The sequence below is a fragment of the Colossoma macropomum genome, unplaced genomic scaffold (genome assembly GCF_904425465.1).
Source record: "Colossoma macropomum unplaced genomic scaffold, Colossoma_macropomum, whole genome shotgun sequence".
In the NCBI taxonomy this organism is placed as follows: domain Eukaryota; kingdom Metazoa; phylum Chordata; class Actinopteri; order Characiformes; family Serrasalmidae; genus Colossoma; species Colossoma macropomum.
The window spans coordinates 129,554-147,073 of NW_023494814.1; the positions used below are offsets into that span (position 1 = coordinate 129,554).

General features: G+C 39.2%; 1 long non-coding RNA gene across 1 annotated transcript; it reads right to left on the reverse strand.

Annotated features, from left to right (window-relative positions):
• Nucleotides 1–1,391: 1,391 nt before the first annotated feature.
• On the reverse strand, nucleotides 1,392–2,664 carry LOC118800096. Its single transcript, XR_005006176.1, has 2 exons — nucleotides 2,311–2,664; nucleotides 1,392–1,804 (listed from the first exon to the last, which is right to left on the reverse strand). It is a non-coding gene; the product is annotated as an uncharacterized LOC118800096 (long non-coding RNA).
• Nucleotides 2,665–17,520: the final 14,856 nt, after the last annotated feature.

A 17,520-nucleotide genomic window follows, 5' to 3' on the forward strand; every position in this document is an offset into this window, starting at 1 on the left:
TGTGGCATTTTTCATCTGCCTATTTAAATGAGATGAATCAAATAAGCTGCTAGATTGTAAGTAAGAGTGTGTTTAGTCATCCATAATTATGCTACGATGTTTTGGTGCAGGTGTAGCAGCAGCATATGATTAAAGTGATTGCCTCACATGATGTACCGCACCCACAATAAGCGATAAATTGGCCAATTGCAAAAATCTGCCTATTCTTACCATGACCATTTACAATTGCGCATCCCTATTCTGCCAACTGTGCACAGTGATGTAATCAAAATCACAAGACATTTCTGAGGACAGCCTTTGCATTTTGACTGAAAAGACAGCAGGAAAACAAGAATGTAGTTGCTTAAATGAAATGCTGTGGTGAATCATTATTGACCCCTTAAATGACCAGCAGGCCCAAAGTTTATTACACACTTCTATAACTTAAGAATAGCTCAGCCACTTTGCATTGAAGTCCCTGTAGTTACTGAATAATAAGCCTTAGTATGTAATAAGCCTAATTTTAAGGGGTTAACATGACCAAACATGAACTAAGATCAGCCTGACTTCAAAGAACATCTCTGAGCTCTTGGAGAAAGTGCTACATTCAGTGTAGATGCATATCACTCTGATTTACAGTTGTACTATTTGTTATCAATTTAAGATTTAAGTATATGGTCGCTGTCGGTTTCCATTTTTCTACATCATATGAGCTCAGCAGCTGCCCTTTTTGTTGTGTAAAGATTTTATGAATGAATGGACGAACAGAAATGCTGCAAATTTGCTTGGAATAAAACGTCTTTGCATTAACTTACATTAAAAGTAGCATTTTTGTCCTCTCCTATAAAGCTGCTATTTTGGAGAGGCTTGTTTTCCTTTGGACGATGTGCTTCTTTAGTGTTAGTGTCTCTGTGAGGCCTCTGGTATGTTTGTATTTCATTACCAAACACTGTAAGTGTTTGCAGGGTGAGTGTTTTTGGAAATGCTTGCCTTCCTCCATGTTGTGGAACTGGGTGAAAGGTACTTTGTGGAGGTCGTTCAGGCCCTGACCAACCGCTGCAGGCTACCACCGTCATCAGGGGCACTTCAGAGAGCCGTGTCGGCCACAGGTTTGTTGACTGAACTGAACAAAATATATCTTGCCGCACTGCATGGCTTGATTTTTAGGCCTCAGCCTTTATTATATAATAAAAAATAAAAAAGCAAGCAAGGTTTGAACCCATTTACATGTGTGTTCACGTATAATTTTTTATATTTCTGTCATATTTCAGTCTTTTTGGTCTTTGGTTAAGTGTTTCTGGGTGTTTTGTTAATGTAGATGTAACCCTCTCACTGGTATGGAGAAATCCACTTGGGTCATGTTTGCTAGGTTCGAAACGAGGAGAATGGAAAGAATGAGATGCGACAAAGGCTTGGAAGAAAATAACAAAAATGAATATATTGTTAGCTCAACAGGCATATACAAAACAAGGAAACAAATAGTTACACAAACAAAAAAAATAAAGAAAATGGGCCCAAAAAAAAACTTAAGAGCTCTTCAGGGTCACTGTCTCTGAATTAAAATCTGAAGCTCAAGACTGCAGCTTTTATGTGAATATGCGTGTATGCCGCTTCTTTTCTTTTCTTTTCTTGGGGATGAATCTCAATCAGTTCGTAAAGAAAAGCTTATCTGTTTCTCCTGTTCTGTCCCTGTCCGTGAAGGAACAACACGCAGGGCAGACGGCTTTCAACACGTGGTCCTGGCTCGCCGTTCTGGTCTCACTCACAGTCTGACGCGCGTGCGTGCTTGAAAGATCCAAACTCAATGCAAGAAAAAAAAACCAATCTACATAAAAAAAAATACAACCATTACTACTCAACTTCTCAACAAGTAATTCTTATGTAGATTCACTACAGAAGATTCTGTGAATAGCAAACAATTTGCTTCTATACAGTGAAAAAATGCTTTACTTATTGAACATTCTACTATGAACATCTTACGAATTCCTTCAATATCAATTCTAAAGACCTTACAGCTGAAAATATTCAATTCCTGTAGTAAATTTGTACGTTAGGCGTCGAATTACAGTACAGACAAATTTAACTACGTAGTTTGCTCTTAACAAATCTGAGCGCTAGCATTCTGCTTTCCAAAGAATACTTATAAAACATTAATCTGAAATCATTTACAAAACCAAAACATAGTACAATCACAACTCCAACTGGCTTTTTTTTCTTTCTTGCTTTCTAATAATAAACCGTTCGAACAGTTTTCACCCTACTCTTTTATAGTCAGCAGCATAACATGCTAACTCACACGGACTAGCATGAGAAAAAATGAGTTTAACTCACCGGAGTTGCTCATTAAAAGGGGAAATAATCGACAGCAAAAGACATTGATGAATAATTTCACCTTTACAGAGTGAAAGAAGTAAAATATGGCTCAGTTCTAGTCTTAATATCTGTAAATCCGTACTCTAGGTCAATAAATTCAATGCTGTGAAGAGTAGTAAATTCAAAGCTAAGCTGCAAGTGGTTTCGTTCGTTGTTTTTTTTTTTCTTTTCTAAAACTGGTTTGGACCAGTTCTCCCAGGTGGCTCAGACTATCTTAAAGCGCCCTCTACAGGAAATTTCAAGAACTGCAACATCTATACCTTAAGTGCAGCACAAACATGAAATGAAAATAAACCTTCACTTTAAGTGGGTTACATAGACATGAGACTTTTATTTATGATTTATTTTATTGTTGCTGGCCTTTAATTTAATACATTCATTATTCATTCTTTTATTCAAATCTACATTGCTTCTTCTTAATATCCACCCCCCACATACATTAAGAGACTTTTTGTGATGTCAGATCAAAAAATACTGGTTACGCAACTTATGATGACTAAGAAACTTAAACTTATGGTGGTATTATATTATATTATATTATATTATATTATATTATATTATATATTTGTGTTTGTTTATTATTGTGGGAAGAAAGTTTTGAACTCTTTGGAAATTAACTGGGCTGCATAAATGGCTTAAAAAGGAATCTGATATTCATAATAATAAATAGGTCCTCATTAATAAGCTACCTAGAATTGCTTACTATTATTATTATAATTAAATACCTCCTTAATAATACATGAATAAATAACATATGGTCCTATGTAGAGGTGGGCAATATGACAAAAATATAATATCACAATATCTCAGGACGTTTTAAGGATACACGATACATATCATGATATTTTGACACAACGCACATTTAAAAACAGCCATAAATACTCAGCACTGATTTTGCTTCAGCTTTTCACAAACTGCACTGCATTAAATCCAATTAAACAGGACCAATTAAGTCAGTGTTCTTAATGTACTGACAATATCCATGAATTTATCACGATAACGATAAAATATTGCCCACCTTTAGTTCTAGGCCTTCCTATCAATGAACATGGATATCATTTATGATGTCACATCACATGGTAGTTGGTTTAGCACATGTCGACTGGCCATGACACCCATGTCTGTCATAAATGTGTTTTAAAAAGAAAGGTTTTGTAATCACAGAATTGAAAGCCGTATCATTTTAATCTCCCTATTTTTGCTGTAATATTGCAACCTTTTCAAAGCATGTAAACTCACAGTGAGAGCTAGTCAGGCTATAGTGCTGCCCCCACATGGCGGGGCTAGTAAAACATGCTACAGTGTCCAGTTAGTGAAAGCACAAGGTAGGTGTTTCTAATAAAATGGCCAGTGAGTGGAAGTATGAGGTGGGTGTTTCTAATAAAATGGCCAGTGAGTGAAAGCACAAGGTATGTGTTTCTAATAAAGTGGCCAGTTAGTGGAGGTACAAGGTAGGTGTTTCTAATAAAGTGGCCAGTGAGTGGAAATACAAGGTAGGTGCTTGTAATAAAGTGGCCAGTGTATAGAAGCACTATGTGGGTGTTTCTAATAAAGTGGCCAGTGACTCAGACATACAGCCGCACCCAGACGCCCTCTAAACAGTTTTAGCAGCTCTGAGCTTTTCATGTCTCCGTTTTCTGTTCTTCAGCATTCTTACAGTCTAGCCTTGCAACCATGGAAACGTCAGCACCACTGTAAAGGTGGCAGGTCAGTGGAATTCCAGGCAAATGTTTTAGGGTGTGCCTCAAAACTTTTCCCTGCATCCTGTCATGTAGCTCATGATGACTCAAGGACAGTAAACAAGGTGCAAACCTGACCACTTAGGCATCCTATAGAAACAGAAGCAGCCAAACGAATGTGTCATTGTTCAGGAACATTCTTTTAAGACTCTTGAGTTTTGAAATGTGCAGCACAGCTTGACTGGTCAGTTTCATATGATCATTACTAAGTGTTTTTATTTGGTTTACATATATTTACACATTTTTTAATGATGTTATTACCTAAATTTAACCAACATGTCTGTGCATTGATATGAATAAATTTACACATGTCACTATATTGGCATATATTTAAATGCTATGAAATGAGTTCCTGTCTGAAGTGAGGCACATGAATGTTAACCACTATACTGTCTGCACTGTTAGAAATAAAGGTTCTGTTCAGGTACATTTTTCATTCATCAAGGTACAAACAGTGTAAATGTTCCCTCAAAGGTACAACAGTGGTTTTAAGGTCTGATTGTGAACCTTAAATAAGTTTTTCCAGGTGAAAAGTTCGTATTTGTACCTTTTCATAACAGAATGTTTTAAAACAGAACAGTAAAATAAAAGCCTGGAGACGAGACGGGGTGTGTGGAGTCAGTACAGCTTAGAACATATCATTTCAGTGGATTATGGTTCAGTTATGTTCCCTGACTAAGTAACAAGAGGGGGACTGCCCCAGTGACAGGTTAGTACACTTTTTTAGTTAAAGGATTTATCCAAATTAAAGCTCATAACATAAAACTTTGAATGGAATTTTGCAGCAAAAGGCGTCACATATATTTGCATAAATTTCATATCGCTGTTGTCGGAACAAAACCCCGTAGCTCCAAAATGGTAACTTTACAGGAGAAGCAAAAACATGCTTTACTTTCAGTGTAAGACAATGGAACCAGACATTTTTACCAAGTCATTTTTGACTGTTTCTTTTGGCCCATTCATCATGAAATTTACGAACAATCTAAAGAACAACAGGCATTTTCAAAATAGGACAAAAACTGAAAAACACCAAAAATGGAGATACGTGGTTTTGTCCAGACAGCAGCGATATGTATTCTGGATGTGAAGAAATATACGTACATATATTTCTCTACACTTGGAATTTTGGTGCAAAGACATCACATATTGCACATATATTTTGAATATGGCGCTTACAGATTACACAAAAAACTTTCAAAATTATATTTATGTATCAGTTCTACAAATTATACAACATTCTGAGAAGCCGCATTTTGCACAGTGTGGTTTATTTTAGGATCAACCAATTGAACCTCTTAAAATCCCAGGCTTATTACATACTAAGGTTTATTATTCAGTAACTACTGAACATCAGTACAAAGTACATGATCTGTTTGGAAGGGATTAATAAAAATTTCTGTCTATTTAAGGGTTAATGATACACACATGTTAAATAATAGTATGCAACAACAGTTTTACTCGCCATTTTGTACTCCACACAGGTTAAAAAAACAAGCTACGTCAGGGCTTCCAGGGATCGGGGGGCCGGCAACTCGAATGCCACTGAAAGCATTACAAAATGTGAAGAGCTTACATTAATGAGTCATGATCGATGAACTCGGTCTGACTGTACAGGGCTGCAGACCATTATCAGTCATTGGGAAGGTGACCACATGACCTTCAGAAAGGACAGGCTTGAGTTTTTAGCTTGGTTTATCTGAGAAATGTTTTTAAAAAAGGTGAGTACGCGCCATGTCATTTTAAACAGTAGGTGTGTTTACTCTCATGCACACTAACCCTGCAAGCAATTGAACTGAGCAAGCTGCACTGTGGGGTGAGTCTTTAAAATGACTTACACAACAAGACAAAGAACTTGCAGAAAGGATGATAACACAGGGTGAGTGAAGGCACATCACATCCACTGATGTCAAGGGGAGATAAGGAGACAGTCTCCTGCGGGCTGAAAACAAAAGAATAAAATCAATTCCTTTACGTCTTTTACAGGAACGCTGCAGTAAACAGCCTGCAAACTGTTGGTCGAGTTCTCGGCGTCATTTCGCCATTTCTTAGTGCTGAAGATTTTGGTGCGAAGGTCAGAGGCCTAGTCAAGGGGTGACCAGTGCCATCGGTGCCTTAAGTGTTGTCCGACACCAAGACCCAATCCCATTTCTTCTTTTTACCCCTACCCCTTGTTTTCGAGTGTCACTCTAACCCCTTGGAACTGAGTTACAGGGTAGTGGTTGAAATCTTCCGTCTGAAATGGGACCCTCAAATAAAAAGAGCATCACTTCATTAACAGCTACTAGCGCTGCTCTGTAGGCGACCCTGCCAGTCTGCAGTGACAGCAGAGGAGGGTAAAGTTCAGCTACTCACTGCTGGGCTTCAGCAACATTTAGGGACACATATGCCTTCAAAGAGGGGGTATAAGATAATTATTTATTATCATCCACCCCTAATTCTTCAGTGATGTGAAGCTGAACTCAGATATTCTCCAGCTTCTTGTTCGAATTTTCCCGTTCCACCTTAAATGGTGCAGCAGTTACATTCTGGTGCTTCAGGCGTCAGAACTGCTGGACTATTTAAGTTAGCTAGCTAGCATGCTATTAGTGATTTTTTATGCTTGTTATGAAGAAAACGACCATAATACACTGAAATGACATTAAACTAAGATAATACAATGGTTATCATCATTTTTAACGGAGAACATACTCACATTTGTGGGTTTCTTTGGTCGCTTTCTTGCCCTTTATTTTTTATAACACTCCGTTTGGAGTAAGTCTCTGACCATGAAGCCCTAACACTTCACCCCACCCCTCTATCTCAACAGAAATTGTGACACCCTATACTAAACCATTTCTTTTACTAAAGAACCCTTGAAGAACCGTCTTTTTAGGAGTGTACAAGTATGAATACTAATTGGCTCAGCAAACAGGTGAGAGAATGTGCGCTGGGTTCTTCAGCAGTGCTGCACTGTAAGCTGTATTATGCAGTTGCTATGACATGGTAAGATGAATTAATCACTTAAGGTCATGCATGTGTTGTAGGTTCCCTTATGTGCTGTCTGGCCAGCGTTCACATCATTAGACTCATCTAGAAAATGTAGAGAGAGCATGAATATGAATAACTGAATTCATATTCATGCTCATGACGCACCTTATTCATTCACTTAGCCAATCACAGCAAGACTAATTATTAAACGCATCATCATCAAACTCTCATAACTGGTTGGTAACTACCCTGACGGCAGATTTTCACCATCAGTCGTAATTCGTGCTTCATTAATGATGTCTGATTGATGACGGCTGACTGTCCATGATTGGGGTGATTGGAATTCATGTTGGGGTGGCCCTGGCCACCTCTGGCCCCCTCCCTGTCTAGGCCTCTGACCTTAGCACCAAAATCTTCAGCACGGTTTGAACTACTTAATGGCGAAATGACACAGAGACCTCGATGGACAGTTTGCAGGCTGTTTACTGCAGCGTTCCAGTAAAAGACTTTCAGGAATTGACTTTATTCTTTTGTTCCAGCCCACAGCCGACTGTCTCCTCACCACCTCATGACATCAGAGGGTGTGATGTGCCTTCACTCACCCTGTGTTATCATCCTTTCTGCAAGATGTCTTGTTGTGTGAGTCATTTTGAAGACTCACCCCACAGTACAGCTCACTCACTTCATCTGGTTACAGGGTTAGTTGTTGTTTACATGCTCAGGAATGTGGGGGAGAGTAAACACGCATACCACTTTAAATGACACGGCGCTTGCTACCAAGGTAGCAAGTCATGACTCATCAATGTAAGATCTTCACATTTTGTAATGCTTTCAGTGGCGTTCGAGTTGCGCCCCCCTAGTCTCTGGAAGCCCTGACGAAGCTTGTTGTTTTAACCTGTGTGGAGATCAAAATGGCAAGTAAAACTGTTGTTACATACTATTATTTAATATTTGTATCATTAACCCTTAAATGACCAGAAAGGTTTTATTACTCACTTCTGAATAGATCACGTACTTTGTACTGATGTCCAGTAGATACTGAATAATAAGCCTTAGTATGTAATAAGCCTGGGATTTTAAGAGGTTCAACTGGTTGATCCTAAAATAAATCACACTGTGCAAAACATGGCTTCTCAGAATGTTGTATAATTTCTAGAACTGATACATAAATATCATAACTTACTTCCATTTATCTTACTTCCAAAACTACAGTTTTGTTGTGTAATCTGAAAGTGCCATATTCAAAATACATGTGCAATATGTGATGTCTTTGCACCAAAATTCCAAATGTAGAGAAATATATGTACATATATTTCTTCACATCCAGAATACATAACACTGCTATCGGGCACAAAAGCTCGTACCTCCAAAATGGTAATTTTACAGGAGAAGGAAAAAACATACTTCAATGTAAGTCAATGGAACCAGACGTCTTTCCAAGTCATTTTGGGTCGTTTGTTTTGGTCCATTCTTCATGAAATTTACACAGAATGTAAAGGGCAACAAGTTTCAAATTTTCAAATTATGTCAAAAACCGGTCTCTGGAAATCCTGACGTAACTTGTTGTTTTAACCTGCACGGAGATCAAAATGGCAAGTAAAACTGTTGTTACATACTATTATTTAATATGTGTGTATCATTAACAGTTATTCAGTTATACATATTCATATTCGTCTGTATGAAATGTTTTTGTTGTGCACTGAAAAAAGTGATGCATTTATTTTACTTGATTCAAACAACGCGTTGCCAACACAAGTAATTTGTCAAATTAAATTAAGAATGTTTTTATAAAAGGTTGTTACTCATTTTCACACATTCACTTTGATTTATGAATGTAATGAACAATTTTGCCAGTCTTTGCTTCCATTTGTTTCTATTTACTGATTTTGCTCACATATTTTTTGCTTCTGAATTTTTTCTTTTGCTTAAGACTTTTGGCACATTTTCACAAGGGCGGGTCTTAGAAGAGGGTGTTCACCTAGGCACTTTAAGTTATCATTATTATTATTGTTGTTGTTTTTGGCTGTTTTTTTTGGGGCCCAACTAACAAATCCAGTGTACAGTTTAGATATTCTAGCTGTTTTTTTTTTTAATCTAAACCTTTTTTAGGAAGATTTAATAGATGACTTTTGTTAATTGCCTAGAAAGACTATACCCACACCATTAAATACACACATCAAGTTATTAATGACTTGTTTTTTGTCATCCTTGAGGTGGAAGAGATATTATTAATGACAGCCAGGTTGAATTAAATTAGTTAGACTCATTAAAGAACCTAGAATAGAGATAATAGTTCAATTTCATTTAGATTTATCATTAAAAGCTCAGGCTGCTGAAGAGCCAGTGGTGCTGGTCAGTCTATAGGCCTGTCACTGCACCTCTGAGTCACCGTCATGATGATCTCCATGGACAATTCACACCTCATTCACACCAACAGACTCACTCTGATCTTACTGCATCTTCAATCCGGCAATCTATATTTACACATACAGACTGACATCTTAAGTGATATAAATAAACATTTAAGTGCTACAAGGGGATTTTCACTCATCTTCACACCTGTGTAAATGTGAGGTGACAATGAATGTGAATTGTTTTGTAATAACCTACTAGGACCATCATATCTTCAGAGCCTTGGTCATAACACATTAGGACCACATTAGAGTCCTTGCAGGATTAAACCAGCAAATATTGATAATCTTCAAACAATATCATGAAGTAAACACCCCCAGTTACTGTAAATCACACTGAATTCAACTAAACAGCCATCAGTCCTCTCTCAGAAATAAAGGTACTAAACTGTCACTGGGTCAGTGCCCCTCTTGTCACTGGGGTGGGACCCTCAAGGCTCCATGAAAAGGTACAAATACGAACTTTTCACCTGGAAAAACTTATTTAAGGTTCACAGTCAGACCTTAAAACCACTGTTGTACCTTTGAGGGAACATTTACACTGTTTGTATTGTAAAATGTACCTGCACAGCACCTTTATATCTGTGTAGCCTACAATAACATTAACAGCAGTAAAAATAACAGCAAAAATGTTTCCTTTTTATTTTGTCTGTAATAATATATCACTCACCAAAAAGCGTACATGAGTAGTTATTAACCCCGGTAAATGTCAAAATGATTAATGAGTTATGCGTGAACAAATTTTTCCAGGGGTTGATGTGTGTAAAATGTAAACAACAGTTGTATGATGTCATGTATGAAAATTGCAACTAATTTTCCCGGAGACTGGGCTCTAAACTGCGATAGACGGTCCGTCACCTGTGTTGGCGCCGCTTTTTGGTGTGTTGCAAACATGGTCGCTGGGTCGTGGCTGACTAACCCCTGGGATCTCTTCTCAAACCATCTTAACAACTGATTTTTGCAGAAATTTAGAAAAATCAGTGGAATTGCCCTTTATCACCACTAAAAGTAAGTGTTTTGTGTAACATTGATACCTGTATGTCTGTAAAGTTTGTATATCGCCCAGTTCAACCCATAGAGAATGTCTGTAAATGAGAATTCGTTCTTAGTGTATCATTCCCCTTGTAAAATTCCCCCAAATTCCCCTCCTCTCTCCTTTCTCGCCCTGGACTGGATTTATCCGTCCTGTCCTGTAACGCAGCATCCTCACAGAGACACGTTCCAACATGCCCTCTATGCCACCACACGAAGAAAAACGCACTCCAGCAGCCCCTGCTGCTGAAAACTGGAAATGTCTTTCAGATGGTGCTGGCTGAACAGGCACGGTAAGGCCTATTAGATTTCTTTTACATACAGCCCACATTTCTACTCACAATAAATAACATATTGTGCACCCATCACTATCATTATTATTGATTTTAGTAACAAAAAATTATAAACTTCATGGTAAACTTTATTTATTTATGCTTATTTATTTATATAGCATCTTTCAGACTCAAGAGCAGCACAATTTGCAGTAAAACAGGTTTAAATAGTTTCCACATGTATTTTAAACGCCTAGCAACAACTTAGCAAACATCAGGGACAACATAGTTCCCTGTAAATTATGTGTTATTATCACTTAGGAAATCAGTTGTGAACCATTTCACATCAGATCATACTCTAGATGACTCTGTTTACATCTAGTTTGCCCGAAATTGCAGAAAACTTTGTTGTGGAACTTTCAAACAGGTAAATAAGAAGAATTTGCAATGTTCTCAAACAAGAGCAATTTTAATGTATCTTCTTTTTAACAGCAGCATCTGAGAAATAATTTAATTTATAATATATTTATAATAAATAAATTTATTAAAGAAATGTATTTAATTTTAAATTTTAATCGCAGATTACAGCCCGGTCTCCGATTACAAGGAGCGAGTTGATGTGTCAAGGATTCCTGTTAATTTGACGTCATCCATGAGGTCTGCGCTATTTAATGATAACGCTGTATCTTTTTTTGATGACAGGATACAGAGCGATGCCTATGACCATGTTGCGACAAACGGAGGTGTGAACTTTCTAAACGTCGAGGATCCCATCGACTTGTTTGAACTTGAAACTTTAGTGGACAGAACTTTTCGCTGCGACTTCATTCAATAGAATGAGTGTCGCTCAGCGAAACGATACAGGAATATTGACCGAAGCTGAGGATGGATTACCGTCGCAGAACGAATGGGATTTATCAGATTTTACCTCACATGCTGACGATGGAGCGAATCAGGATGTTTTTATGCAGGATATCAACGCATCGACTTTGGGAGAGTTACCACCGCAGAGCGAAGGACACGCGTCACACGTTAACGACGAAGCAAATGGGAGTGTTATCAATGCTTCGACAGGGTGTGAACGGAGGTGTCAGGCGGCAGACCCTGAAATTCACGCAGAAGACTGTTCAATCAGCAGGCCCTCCACAAGCGGGGAGGGGGATGGGGATGGGGTGAGGGAGAGACACAGACCCATGTTTAATCACAGTGAATACAATTATCAAATAAATTTATCGGATCTAGGTACAGGTTTGAATTTAATTCAGTTCACGCAGGCTCTGCACAATCGAGTAGACCGTTTGTTACAAAAAGCCAGACAGGTTTCACAAGGGGATGACATTATCCAAATAAGTTTGAAAGGTGAACGTCTGTTCTCGCCGGTGATATTTCAAACTAACGCAGAGGAGCTGAACGCTGAACATTTTCAGAATTACGCAGAATCAGTTGTTCAATCCAATAAAAAACTGTTAAGCGAAAAATCACTCACACTGAACGTTCAGATAGTGAGAAACTTTCGAGGGGGAATAGGTTATTCCAGAATGATAAACAGTATTTTGTCATCGGAAATGCTTACAAAAAAAGTAGGCATTTAGTTATATTTTTAAACGCTTACCAAAATTCCTGCTTCGCGTGTAATTTGACGGGTGTGATGAAACCGGGTTTGACCCAAAACGAATGTCAATAGGAAGCTCTATTACTTTTAAATCGGTTAAATATTTCACCGGAACATTTAGTTTCATTTAACAACGTGACTTTATTCGAACAGTTTCTAAACGTCAAAATTGTGATTCTTTACAGAGTAAATAACGGTGGTTCGTTTCGGACTTTCCAAACCCATGAACAACCGCACGAGATGACCTATTACCTTCTTTTGCTAAACAATCATTATTATGGTATTTTGAATTTAAAAGGTTTTCTCAGTGTTAAACGTGTGCAAAGCCTGTCACAAGCCATATTCGCACAGTAAATACACGCACCGCTGCGATTTTATGTGTAACGTGTGTCAGAGGGTTTGTTTAAAAACCGAGAACGTTTTGAGGTGCGCGGAGTGTCTTAGATTCTGCAGGTCATAGGACTGTTTTTCACACCACAAACGAACGGGTTATTGTGAGAAGGTTACATGGTGTCAGAACTGTAATCGCTCATACATGGTGACGACCAAACTCCACAAGTGTCCCCGGACCACGTGGAACATTTGCAAGTCACCTTTAGCCGAGAAAGAGGATCCCTCTAAACACCAATGTTTTATCAGACCCGCTTTGCCGAGGCCGCAAACTAAGAAATATGTATTTTTTGACATAGAGTCCCGTTTTACGGAACAAAACGAGCACGCGGCGATACATATACACGCCGTCACGTACGAAGGTCGACATTGGTGCGCCACGGGCCACGACTGCATAGCAAAGTTTTTTAAACGTTTTAGAAAAACAGATACAAAAAGTATACGTTTTTCGCTCACAACAGCAGCGGTTATGATTCGTATTTTATGCTAAATTACCTAACAAAGAACAAAATAGTACCGCATCTCATTACTCAAGGAAATAAAATCTTATGCATGACGGATGTTTTTTTCAAACAACGTTACATAGACAGTTTAAGTTTCTTTCAAACCAAACTGGCCGATTTGCCCAAGAGTTTTGGTTTTGAAAATGAGAAAAAGGGTTATTTTCCTCATTATTTTCACACAAAAGATAATTTGTGTTATGTTGGACGTTACCCGAAACCTGAAATGTATGGATATTCACAAAGGTCTCCTACGGAGCGGACTGAATTTATAAACTGGTACGAATCGGTAAAAAACGAAGTGTTTAATTTAAAAAAGGAACTGTACCAATATTGTAAGAATGATGTGGTTATTTTAAGAAAAGCCTGCATGATATTCAGAGAACGAGTGCTGTCCATGGCCAACGTGGACCCGTTTCAACACGTCACCATAGCTAGCGCGGCGCTAAGCCTGTACAGAACAAACTTTTTGCCGGATAGGTGTCTGGCGTTAACGGGGCCGCGTTATTTTATGAAAAAAAAACCCAAATTTTTTCAAATTGCAGTATACAATGGCTAGAATTTGTCAAGTTCAAAGAGAACGTTTTTATTCAACACGCGCTGAACAGAAGGGCGAAAAGTAAGTCGGATCTATTTTTGTGGACGGATTTAGGAACGGACCAACACCGTGTTTGAATTTCTGGGCAGCGTGTTGCAGAAACCCTCTGACCGGAGAGTTACAAGGCGAACTTTATCAACGTACCACGGAACGGTTGGAATATCTGAAATCTTTGGGTTATAACGTTAGGATCATGTGGGAACACACGTGGATTAAGCTGAAAGCGGATAACGGGGAGCTAAAGACTTTTTTTCCGGAGAAAATGAACCCGAGAGACCCTCTGTACGGCGGACAGACCAACGCCATCCGTTTGCTGCACAAAACCACCCAAGACAAAAAAAAATCCATTACTTATCTGTTTAAGTTTAAGCAACACGCAGGTGTCCAACTGGATATGTCAAACATCGGATTTGAAAACTGTTTCTGAACGCGCTCTGGGGGAAATTTGGACAGAGAACGAATGGGATGAACACGGAATTAATAACGGAGCCTTGTGACTTTTTAGAACTGATGTTTCGCAAAAACATAAACGCATTTCTTATTTTACTTTTATTAACGACGACGTCGCTTTGGTACAGTGGCAGTACAAAAAGAATTTTCACGGCGGCTTACGGACGATTAAAACTGTATGATTTACTAGAAAAATTACAAAAGCGGGTGTTATATTTTGATATGGACTCTGTCATGTTCACGGCGAAACCGGAGGAATACACCCCGCCCACGGGATTTTATCTGGGCGATTTGTCGAATCAACTGATGGAGATTATATCAAGGAATTTGTGTCTACAGGACCCAAAAGCTATTGCTTCGTCACAACCGGTGGGCAAGTTTCTCTAAAAGTCAAGGGCTTTACCGTTAATCCAGAGACTTCTAAAATTCTTAATTTTGATTCTTTTAAACAGCTGGTGGAGCAGCACGTTCAGACGGGGCGATCTGACCGAGACCCGTTTAATTCAAAGATCATCTTTAATTTATAATAAGAGAATACTGAGATCCGACTTTACCACGGTGCCTTATGGATTTTGACGTCAGACTTAAGTTGCCGTTTACATGTATTTTGGCCGGACCGAGCCGTTCAGGGAAGACGTGCTTTGTGCAAAGACTGTTGGAATGTTCTTCCAAAACTCTCAACGGAAAGCCTGACAAAATCATGTGGTTTTATGAAAACTGGCAAAAAAGTTACGACGAACTACTGGAGCTTATGCCCGATGTGGTTTTCGTTCAAGGAGCACCGAGCAGCCTGCACGACGCGGAACTGGTACAGTCAGGAGGAGGAGGAGAAGGGGGGGTTATGATAGTTCTGGACAATATGATGGACGTTATGAGTCAGTCGGTAGAATTAGAAAGGGCTTTCACAAAATATTCACACCACAATAATCTTGCGCGTGATATATTTGACGTGATATATCGTAACTTATCTCTTTTTAAAAAAGAGAGAAGTTACAAATTTCAATTTTGGCTAAACAAATGTATCCCGGACAATCGAAATATTTCCTGGAATCGTTCCAGGACGTTACGAGTAAACCTTTCGGTTATTTAATAGTGGATCTTAAAGCCGAAACACCAGAAAGATTTAGGTTGCAGAGCGGGCTGTTACCTGGACAAGAACCTGTCGTGTACGTACGTAAAACTTAAGGACTTGTGAAATCGTTCTAAACGTTTTAAAAGGCAACGTTCCGCTGACTGACTCTCAGTATAAACAGTTTAAGAACAGGCGACGCTGTTTAAGGCATCCGACTGACAAAAGTTTGGGCGCAAGCGTAAACTCATTCAGAAGGGGGGCTTTATCGCCCCTTTAATAGCCGCGGCCCTGGCCCTTGTGCTGCAAATGCTGAACCCTAAACAGCAATGAACCACGCGCGAAAACTGTACCTAGTCTCTGCCGACCAATTGCAAAAACTCACACCCTCCTCTAAAGGAGACATTCGGGAAAACAGCGAGAATGAACTGGACCAGGAAATTAAATCCGTGTTGGAGAGAAAGGATTTATCCGCGGACACCAAACTGGATTTGTATTCTCAACTTTTGCGGAAATATCTGACTCTGGTCAAACAAAAACCTTTGGAAAAAATGAACTGATTTTAAGTTTTCCTCCTAAAGAAAAAGAAAAATGAGAAGGTAAAACACTGGATGGTTTCTCCATGAAGGTTTTGGAACACTTGCCCGGTCGTTTGAGAAACAAAGCCCGACTGATTATGGACACGCTGGAAAACGCGTGGACGGTTTGCGGCGAATTCGTGTACAGAGGGGATATCGTGGAAGGGAGTCATATATTTGATTTGTTAAAAACGGCGACCTCTTATCAGAATTTGAATTACAAACCCGTCGGGTGGAGCAGCTTTCTTCGCAGTTTGGCGGACGCCAACGTTCCTTCGGGGGGCCTTGGGAAATTCTTCTGTACGGCGAGAGTTGGAAAATTACAAACACTTAAAAGTTAAAAACCTCGCAGGTTAAAAAAAGAAATAGGAAAAGATACTTTGAGCCTCCGGGGTGGATGACGTATTAAAAATGTTTTAATGTACATGCTTAAACAACCATATCATTTTAATTTGAATCAAACTACATTTTATGTTTTGTCATTAAAGCATCATCTCATATTTTCAACTCTTTTAATGTTTTTTTGTTGTGTGTGTCTTTGAATGAAGTAAACATTTTATTGAAATATATAATCACACAGACGTTGAAAGATCATTTAGAATCATTTATTGATAAAATCACAACGGTAAACACAACTTTGTAGGCCGTGTACAATATAACAGTAAGAATCTATCCGCAGCAAACTTTCTACATATTTTTTAACAGAGCGATCGTTTTCTTGTAAATCGGGGCTATAAGAGTTTAGGACTTGTGAAAAGGTAAGGCCCTTTACATTGTTTTAGAAAATACACGCAGTGATGTCCGCACGCGTCGGACGTATAGTCTTGTACTTGCCTAGTTACACAAAACTCGCCGTGAATTATTTTTTAGAAAAAGCATGATGCAACTGGGGAAAAATTCAGAGTCCGGTGGAAACCCGTAGGAATCAAAAAATTCAGCCTTTCCATCAGGCAAAATCAAAACGGCCAGCCAGTGCTCGCCCGGTTGGGTGTGGGGGTGTGTGTTCACAATAAAACCGGACGGAGGTGCAGTTTGACACCCGCGGCAGTTGATCGCAGGGGAATACGCCTCTGAATCCGCGGGTGCATCGCATGGCTTCAGCGATCTGTCTAGTGTCCATTTTTTCAAAAATAGTCCATAAGCACTTCACGTTTGTGATTAATTTCTAAAACGTTGTCGAAAACCGCAAACACGATGACGTTTATGGTGTTGGGCAAAGGCGCTCGAAACCGGAGGTCTAGTCTGACGTTCCCCGACTGTATTAAGGAAACGTGGTCGCCGGAGCTTTCGTCGGGGGTCAAGTTGAACGCGAATAAACAGTAGCCCTGAGAAAAGAGAGATGGCCAAAGGCTGGTCCCTCAACCCTCTGTCCGTAGCCTCGACCAGGCTGAAGTATTCTCGCAGACAGCGCTGTCTGGGAAAAAGGGGTCGAAAAGGCGTGGACGGGTAGGACAAACTGTCCACCGTCAGGTTTAAAGATTCCACGTCGTAATGGTGAAAGTTGAAAGGGTTTCGCGCGTAAGATCCGCTAAATGCTTCCTTATGAACAA